Here is a 9,445-nt window from a genome sequence, read left to right on the forward strand (position 1 = left end):
AAACTCCTTTGGACTTTCTAGACTAGCTCATCCTTCAGCTAAATAAAAGTGACCTCCATCAATGTCATGAGGAACAGAATTACTGAACCTAGACTTGCCTGAATTCCAGATCCCACAATGATAAAGTTTAATAAAATACATGGTTTTATAAGTCACCATATTTGGAGCAATTATAATAGTTTCTACATTATGCATTTTTTTCTGAGAATGGAATGAGATACTATTTGTAATGTACTTAAAAGTGTCTACACATTATGTAGAAATTATGTATCAAATATTAGCTATCTTAATAGTTATTTTTATAAAAATCTTATTCAAGGACTCAACAAGAGAAGAATGGCTGTGTTCTAGTAAATCTAGACGTTCTTGGATCTTGTGCTAATTCTAATGCAATTTTCTAATGTCCTGATCTCATCTTAGGTCTAACTACATTTATTTCCCTGCTAGCAGGCAGACTCAATGTCCACAGCAGCAGAAGCTGAATAAAGATCCAAATGTAAGGACTTTATTTAAAAGGTGAGATAAACACTGGTATGGGAGTTGGAAAGTGAGGTAGAGAAGGGGAGGTAGTAAGAGATGCCTTATCCACAATGAGATACCATCTCATACCAGTCAAAGGACTATGATTAAAAATCAGAAAATAGCAGATGGTTGACAGGGTTGCAGAGAAAAGGGAATGCTTATACACTGCCAGTGGGAATGCAAATTAGTTCAGCCATTGTGGAAAGCTCTGTGATGATTTCTCAAAGAACTTAAAACAGAATTACCATTAGATCCAGCAATATAATTATTGGGTATATACCCAAAGGGATATCAATTACTCTACCATAAAGACACATGCACACATATATTAATCACAGTGCTATTCAAAATAGCAAAGATACGAAATCAGTCTAAATGCCCATCAGCAGTAGGCTGAATAAAGAAAATGAGATACATATACACCATCGAACACTATGCAGCCGTAAAAAAGAATGAGATCGTGTCCTTTGCACCAACATAGTTGAAGCTGGAGGCCATTATTCGAAATAAACGAATGCAGAAACAGAAAGGCAAATATTACATATTCTCACAGCTTTGTGCAGTGGCCGTATCATAGCTGATGAGGTTTAACTGAGGTGTGATACAGCTAATTGAAAACTTTTCCCTATACCCCACTATGACAACTTGAAATATAGTCGGCATTGGGAATTTTTGACTGACAGCCTCTACGGAGACTGAAAAAAATAAAAAAATAAAAAGAGAGAGAGGAACAACAGACTACCAAGGCCTACTTGATGATGGAGGGTGCGGATAAAACAACTGCCTATTGGGTGCTATGCTTATTACCTGAGTGATGAAATAGTCTGCACACCAAACTCCTGTGGCACAGTTTACCTGTATAACAGACCTGTACATGTAACCTTGGACGTAAAATAAAAATTAAGAAAAAAAGATGCTGGCCGGGTGCGGTGGCTCAAGCCTGTAATCCCAGCACTTTGGGAGGCCGAGGCGGGTGGATCACGAGGTCAAGAGATCAAGACCATCCTTGTCCACATGGTGAAATCCCGTCTCTACTAAAAATACAAAACATTAGCTGGGCATGGTGGCGCGTGCCTGTAATTCCAGCTACTCGGGAGGCTGAGGCAGGAGAATTGCCTGAACCCAGGAGGTGGAGGTTACGGTGAGCCGAGATCGCACCATTGCACTCCAGCCTGGGTAACAAGAGCAAAATCCCGTTTCAAAAAAAAAAAAAAAAAAAAAAAAAAAAAAAAGAAGCCTTATCAAACCACTTCCCATGGGTAAATAGAGCTTACTTCTGACAGGAAACTCTGGGTGTCAGTGTAAAACTTGTGCCTCTTAAGGTAGCCAAGCCATTAATACACCAATTGTAATCATTGTGGCTACCAGGATGAGATATGCTGAATACCAGAAACTCGTAAAGTGACCTGCCAGTTAAACAGCAACGTGGGTTATGGTGTCAAAAAGCACCCCCAGGAAGTGAAATGCTGGTGCTATCAGTCTGCAGTAGTGAGTAAGAGTGTAGGTGGGGGTGCAAAGGCATATGCTGTGGTCAGTGAAATGGGAAATACCTGACTTCATCTGCCTAGCGTCCCCATGTCGAGGTCTTAAATCCAGTGCAAGACAGATCCCTTCATTCATTCCAGAATGACTACTCATTGGAACTGTTCATAACAAGAATCTGACCTTGGCAAATTAAATCTCTGCCTCCCATATTTTTAGTGATATCTAATGAGACTTGTAATTAATCCTGGGCTTAGACTCCTTGAGAGACCTGCAAGTCTCCAGACTCTCTTAACACATCCAAAAGTGCTGGCACTTCACAAAATCCCCAAAGCTTGGAGAATTCACTTAGAGTGCGGATGTTCCTGCCGCCCACTGACATCCAAAGTGATTAACTTCTAGAGGTGGCGTTGTGTGAAATCATCGATTAAATGTCCACTGCAAAGGGACTTGCCTTTTCTCTGTTGAAGTGTTTTTATTTAAAAGGACTTGGCTCTCTCTATAGATGAGCGAAGAAACCTTTCACACTGTAGAACCTGAGTTATTGAATGATATCTGAAGCATTTCAGTTTCCTTTCTGTTAAAAAAAAAAAAGTGGGGAAGGGGTAAAACTATTGTATATATTCATACATTTTAAATTGTGTAATCATGTTATTATCTGAAACTAATACCATACTGTTAAAATTTAGATAAAGTGTCCTGTAATGCATACAAAATGTTCGTTTGCTGAAGGCCATTAAGTTAATTTCCTGGCAACAAGATTAAATGCAAGGCATTTACATAATCATTAGTCGTGAGGTGTAGAAAAGATAATTAAATATTCCACCACATTAATTTATATTTAATTAACTGTGCTTTAGTGATCCTTCTGTCTGAATATTAATATTGTGTAAATAAACAATTAGAATGCATATGATTTTATTAAAGGCTTATTCTTAAAATTATGTAGAAGATGCAATTATTACTTTGATTATATCTTATTTTGAAACCTAGTCATGTTAATAGAGTCTAAAACGGTATATCACTAGCCTCAGTGATGACATTTTCACATTTTTATTTCCAACTACAGTGTAGCTTATAGACTTTAAAATATGTTCATTTAGTTCATCCTAATACTTAATTGTTTTCCTAGTAACTCCACTCTGTGGTTCCTTTAAGTCAATACTGACACTGTACCCTTTAAAAAAGAGAGTTATTATGATACAGTAAGCCTCATCAGCTGTGGCCACACTCACTTGGAACATGTGATATTTCTGGGAAATGACTATATTATATAGAAAGGAGCAAAAATGGAGCAATCTTAAATAAGATCAATTGGGTAGAAAGTACAGTTAATAAAGAGTCTACTGGTGGGTAAAATTTCTGAGGGTTTTGAGATTCTCTTTTTAGATGTAATGTTAGGGAAATTCTTGAAAAGGTAATCAGATATTACTAGGAGCAAGAATCTACTCATAAGAAGCTTCCAGACTTAGATGCCAGACATTTGTGGAGAGCTCAGATGGTAGTAAAGTGAAATCTGGACAACAGATTCACTATAACTTAAGGATTATTGCTGTTATCTGCCTGGCCCATGTGGGAGCCAGTAAATGAAAATATTGAAGTTTTCATTAAACATTATTTAGTAGGAAAAGAAACAAAATACGATAAGGAAAGAAAATAATAGAGTCAGTGATTTTTCTGAATCATGAGAGGGTAATCTTAGCTAAAATACAAAGTTACATTAAAATGTCTCTATGAAGCAGTCATATTTTCCTACCAGGAGAAGTTATTTCATATAAAATTATAACATCTCCAGTAAAAATGTTTGTGCTTTTAATGCGTAATATTTATTTGGGCAAACAATTCAATAGTGATTTTAACTGTCTAACTGGAATTTTTAGGGAAAATGATGTGCTTCAGTAGCACATATTTCCTAATGGAAACATTTGTTTCTAAAATTATAGAAGGGGGAATAATAAAGTTGCTTTTATTTCTTTTCAAGGCTGTTGGGACTTTAATACTTACAATATGATATGGTTAGTGTTCCCCTGGGCTAGGCAAAATGTATTCCCTTCTGGTTTGTGAAAATAACTGTTCTATAGGTTGGAAATAATTTCTGTTTATGTGGTAAATTCACACTTCTATATTCTTGAACCCAAAATATACCAACCATTATGCTAGTGCCCCTTTCACAGGCTAAGTTCTGAACTACTTGATACAACCTATAACTTATAAGTTTAAGAGTGATTTTCCAGCCAATATTTTCTGACTTTGTTTTTGCCCCCTCCTCCAGTCCTATCCATGTTAGAATCACACTGCTATCCTCTCTGATAAAGCCTTAGTTTCTCTCTAGACATTTGTATTTATAGCTCATCCAGGTAACCAAGCTGTTTTCTCATTCATTCAACAAACATCTTTTAACACACACTTTTCTAGTTTCTAGTTTCTGCCACTATCAAGATAATTAGACAACTTCCTGACTCCAGAAAGCATTTATAAATCCTAGTGGAGGAGACATTATATAATATACAGGGAAACAAATGAGTATTTATAGACCCTTTTTCTGAGTAATACTGTCCAGTGCTGGAGGCTGGATACAATAGGTTGGACCGGGCACATTGGCTCACACCCGTAATCCCAGCACTTTAGGAGGCGGAGGTGGGCAAATCATCTGAGGTCGGAAGTTGGAGACCAGCCTGACCAACATGGAGAAACTCTGTATCTACTAAAAATACAAAATTAGCCGGGCATGGTGGCGCATGTCTGTTATCCCAGCTACTCAGGAGGCTGAGGCAGGGGAATCACTTGAATCTGGGACGCAGAGTTGGCGGTGAACTGAGATCCTGCCATTGCACTCCAGCCTGGGCAACAAGAAAAAAACTTTGTCTCAGAAAAAAAAAAAAAAAAAAGTAAAAAAGTTTAGGTTAATAAGAAGTTGATCAGTGACTTCAGAGAATACATTGCCTTTACAAGAGAAGTTTGCTATTCCTATGCCTCCAACTTCATTGAGGGGTAAAACCTATATTGCCAAGCAAGACTTGAAACCAGATATTATAGGAAATGTGTTATTTGACTCTTAGTCGTGGAACATTTCACCGTTGTGGTTGATGAAGCACTGCCCACAGCTCTTGGGACAGGTGTTTCCTATTCTCTCTGTAATGCTGTAACCCCCCACGGAATGCACAGATCATCACATATAAATAATTCAAAAACAAGTCTGAGTAAACGCTGCTTCTTTCTTCTGTTTGAAATGTTAATTTCCTTTTTGAAGTTTTTCCCGTTTGATAGCAGGACGCAGTTTTGCTTGTTTTGTTGCCAAAGATAAGGCTGCTAGAACTGTGCGAATACCTTCTGTGCTGCAAAGAATGGAATTTCCTAATTAAAAATTAAAAACAAAACAAAACAAAAACAAAAAACCCAACTATATCCAGTGTAGCCAGGTTTTTCAACCTTCATTTTTGTCTTTTAAAAATGGGATGTTTTTGACAAGATCTGAATTCAGCTTCATTGCAAATAAAATTATATTTCTTGTAGAAAAATTATATCCCAAAACTCTGACATAGGTATTTGACATACATGTGCAGTATCTATTTTACTTTGTTTATGTAATCTTATACATTTATATAAAATATCTCTATGTCTTGATTCAAATCTTTATTTTATTATATTTGTGAAATGCTTTATATAAAAAGAGGGGGAGCTTTGTAAAACATTAAAAACCAAAGATAAAATAAGAAATCTCAACCTCTGCAAAATTTTTTGGCACTGATGGTAGAACACTTCCTAGCAGAATAATGTAGATGTTATAACAGTTCTGCAGTTCTGGCAAGGATAAGGAAAAACTTAATTTAATAACTAATTTTGGTAATTTACCCAAGAGGTACCAATGGTTGTATTCTAAATCTTCCAGAAAATCAATCATCTAATACTTTTCTTAGAGATATTTATCCTGTTACAATTTGCTTAAGAGTTTGATTGGAGTTGAGATCCACCAGGGAGTCAGTGTTAAAATAAGTAATGGAGACGGTGAGAAGTAGGAAATAAGAGTGTGGGTTTAGATGTATGTTTCAATTTAATGCTGAAGTGTGGATACAACTCACACTCATGATGAACAGGAGCTCTCTGAAAGCTAAAAGGGCCACTTGGTTCTTAGTAAAACAATAACTGATAATATGGAATTCAGAGAGGATGCTAGCGTCACCATATGAAAGAATTTGACGTTGGAGAAGATGAAATTAGGAGGTAAGGATTTGCGTCCCAGCTGTACCACATACCAACTGTGTACCATTGGACACTTCTTTCAACTAATTGAGATATTTTTGGTATAAAATAAGGAAAAGAAGAAAAAAACATTATCTATGTAATAAAATATGAAACTATTAATATTTGAATTAATATTAAACCATTATTACTATTTAATTGTAATAAACTAATGATTAACTATTAATTTTATAAATTAATAAATTAATTATAAACTAATGATTACAGCGACTAGATAAATTAGTTAAAAATCCCAGATTCCACATTGGGCTTCCTAAACTTTCTGATCCTTGGAATCTCAATTTTCAAAAGTTACCCAGGCAATGATAATACAAGATGTCCACTATCCACACTTTCTGGCAACTTTATGGTCTTGGTGATTGTTTTTAGATGATCAAATAAGACAAAGTTATTAAAATATCTTACTGCTTTGCAACTTGCTAAGCCTGTTTTGTGGCAATGTTTTGATTACTTTTATTATCCTGACTTTCTGACAATGAATTCAGACAACTTGAGCAAGTAGTTTTGCCTTTGTGCCTCAGTTTACATAGTAATAAAATGAGTAGGTTGAGCTAGTTTAACAGTTTTATATCTGGTAAACTAAGTTTTTTATTTTTTTATCCCTAGGTTTGGTTATTTCATTAAGTTGTTGATGCTTTATTTATGTAAAAGTACATGTTTATGTGTGCATATGTTGCTATTGTGATAGTGGGACCACTTTTGGAAACTTTCAAGAATTGCAGATAATTGTTAGTTAATTTCTTGTCAAAAAAGTTTTGCCAAAATTTTCTTAACAGTAGAAGTGGAAAATACTGAGGTTATGGTTTTCTCTTGTAAAATTAAGGGAAAATGAAAGGAGAGAACACTTTTCCAAATGACTTCCATTTGAATAGGAAACAGAAGTCTCAATAAATGGCAATCCTTTCTACATGGTTTTTCCTTATGTAATTAAAAATCCATCACTAATTTTAGTCTGCTGTAGTCTGCTGTCTGTTTGATTTACTTACTCCTTAAATGGTCAAATAAGTAACAAATCAATGAAATGTAAAACATGTTTAATTTTACAGCGGAAGTGAAATGCATGGAAGATTTCACAAGGGATTTATCATCCACAAAATGTTTTGAATAATGAGTAGCCATTCCACTGTTCATCTTTGATCCATTCAGAGGCTCTTTTTTTCAAAGACAATGCAGGGTAGGGTGCAGTGGCTCACAACTGTAATCCCAGAACTTTGGGTGGCCAAGGCAGGTGGATTACCTGAGGTCAGGAGTTCAAAACCAGCCTGGCCAACATAGTGAAACCACATCTTTACCAAAAATGCAATAATTATCCAGATGTGCTGGCATGTGCCTGTAGTCCCACTACTCTGGAGGTTGAGGCAGGAGAATCACTTGAACCAGAGAGTTGAGAAGTGGAGGTTGCAGTGAGCTGAGATTACACCACTACACTCCAGCCTGGCTGACAGAATGAGACCCTGTCTCTAAAAAATAAAAAATAAAAAAAGGGTAATGCAGGAAACATTTTGAAGAATCATCTGGTAGTATCTTTTTTTTCTGTTTTTCCATAGGTTAGCATGACTATTTCCAGAAAGGACACCTCAGATAAAACCATATCTTAATGTAATTTTCCAACTACCTAATGATGTCATAGTGAGTCTATCTCCTAGTAAGATTATTCTCTGTACCAGTTTTTCCATGCCAAGTTATCTATGGAGATGATCGTAATTAGCTAAGGATGTGGAACAATGTATACTGAGTCACAAAAGAAAAGGCATTTTCTACTAAGTGGTAACTTCTTGTTTAAGGATCCTAAAAATTTGATGTTTTCAAATTTCACTCAAATATAGACTCCATATCCCAGTTTGCCTATTAATGAGGATAAGATAAATTTTATAAAATTTCCTTAAATTCTTCTGGTATGTCAATGCAGCATGCACTCTGAGGCCAAGCTTCTTCAATTAGGAGGGTTTTAACTTGGATAAAGTTAAACTACTTAAATGGCCACAGAGATTTGATGAAACTAATGGACTTCAAAATATATTACAAATGTTGAGTGACTATATTATTATAGTAACATATTCATGCAAGTATAAGAACAATAAAAATAAAATGAAATAAATAGCAAAATGAGTATTGTACCCAAGTCTCCTGGACTTCTGTCTTAAAGGAAGATATGTCTGATATTTAATTTTAATTTTGCTTTAAGTTTATTGCGTATTTACTATGACAAAGAGATGACAAGGCTGAGGGGTGTAGTGGCATGACATTATAATTGATCTTTTTTCCTAGAAAGCAGAGATTAGTTGGAAATTGATATATGCATAATTTTCAAAGGATGGAGAATAGATCTAAAACAATTGCTGAAAGAAAAACCCTCATGGTTCTAATCATGTCAGTTTTCTATTCTGCTATACTGCTGTCTTCCACATTGTCTCCCTCTGAACATATTTTACCTAAATATTTTGTATAGCTGGTAAATTTGGAAACACATTCTCACTTAGTTCTGAATAATTCAGAAAAGGAAGTTGTTTAGCATGGATAGTGGAGAGGCATTAAGGTGGGACAAAAGCCCTGATTTAGATAGAAGTAGAATAAATCCTCAGTGTGGTCTAGACAAATGCTATGACTTGAATTCATTGATTCACACTCATTTATTCTCTCTTGCTCCTTTTTTCCTCCTTACTTTTTCTTTTCCTTTCTCCCTCCTACCTTCCCATATCTTTCCTTCTTTCTTCCCTTCATTCCTCCCCCCCTTTATTTTCTTTTTACTTTCTCTATCAATCTTACTTCTTTTAAAAAATTAATTTAGTGTGTGACACTTCACTCTGTCTTACACCCACTGGGTGTTTATGCTGGGATTGGTTTGCACATGGGGTGTGTGTGGGCAATAGTGAATTATGATTAGACCATCTCTATTGTTTTCTCTCAGATCTCACTCTGTGAGCTGACTCCTTCATTTCTGTGGTGGTTCAGATGTTCTTATCATATTGAATAATGCAATTGTTTCTCATGTATTGGCCAAGCATTCATTTAAATATTGATGATACTAAAAATGTACATATGTTTATTTACTTATTCATTCATTCATGAATGCATATTAGGTAGTGTTCAGCATTGGAGATATAGTTGAAAAGCCATTGCCCACACCTACAAAAAAATTAGACTCTATTAGAAGAGAGTATCACATAAGCAGGGAATTCTA

General features: G+C 35.5%; 1 non-coding gene across 1 annotated transcript; it reads left to right on the forward strand.

Moving 5' to 3' along the window:
• Window positions 1-1,073: 1,073 nt before the first annotated feature.
• On the forward strand, window positions 1,074-1,221 carry LOC118149831 (U4 spliceosomal RNA). Its single transcript, XR_004737541.2, has one exon. It is a non-coding gene; the product is annotated as a U4 spliceosomal RNA (small nuclear RNA).
• The last annotated feature ends 8,224 nt before the right edge of the window (window positions 1,222-9,445 follow it).

Source organism: Callithrix jacchus, chromosome 20, assembly GCF_049354715.1.
Source record: "Callithrix jacchus isolate 240 chromosome 20, calJac240_pri, whole genome shotgun sequence".
Classification (NCBI taxonomy): Eukaryota; Metazoa; Chordata; class Mammalia; order Primates; family Cebidae; genus Callithrix; species Callithrix jacchus.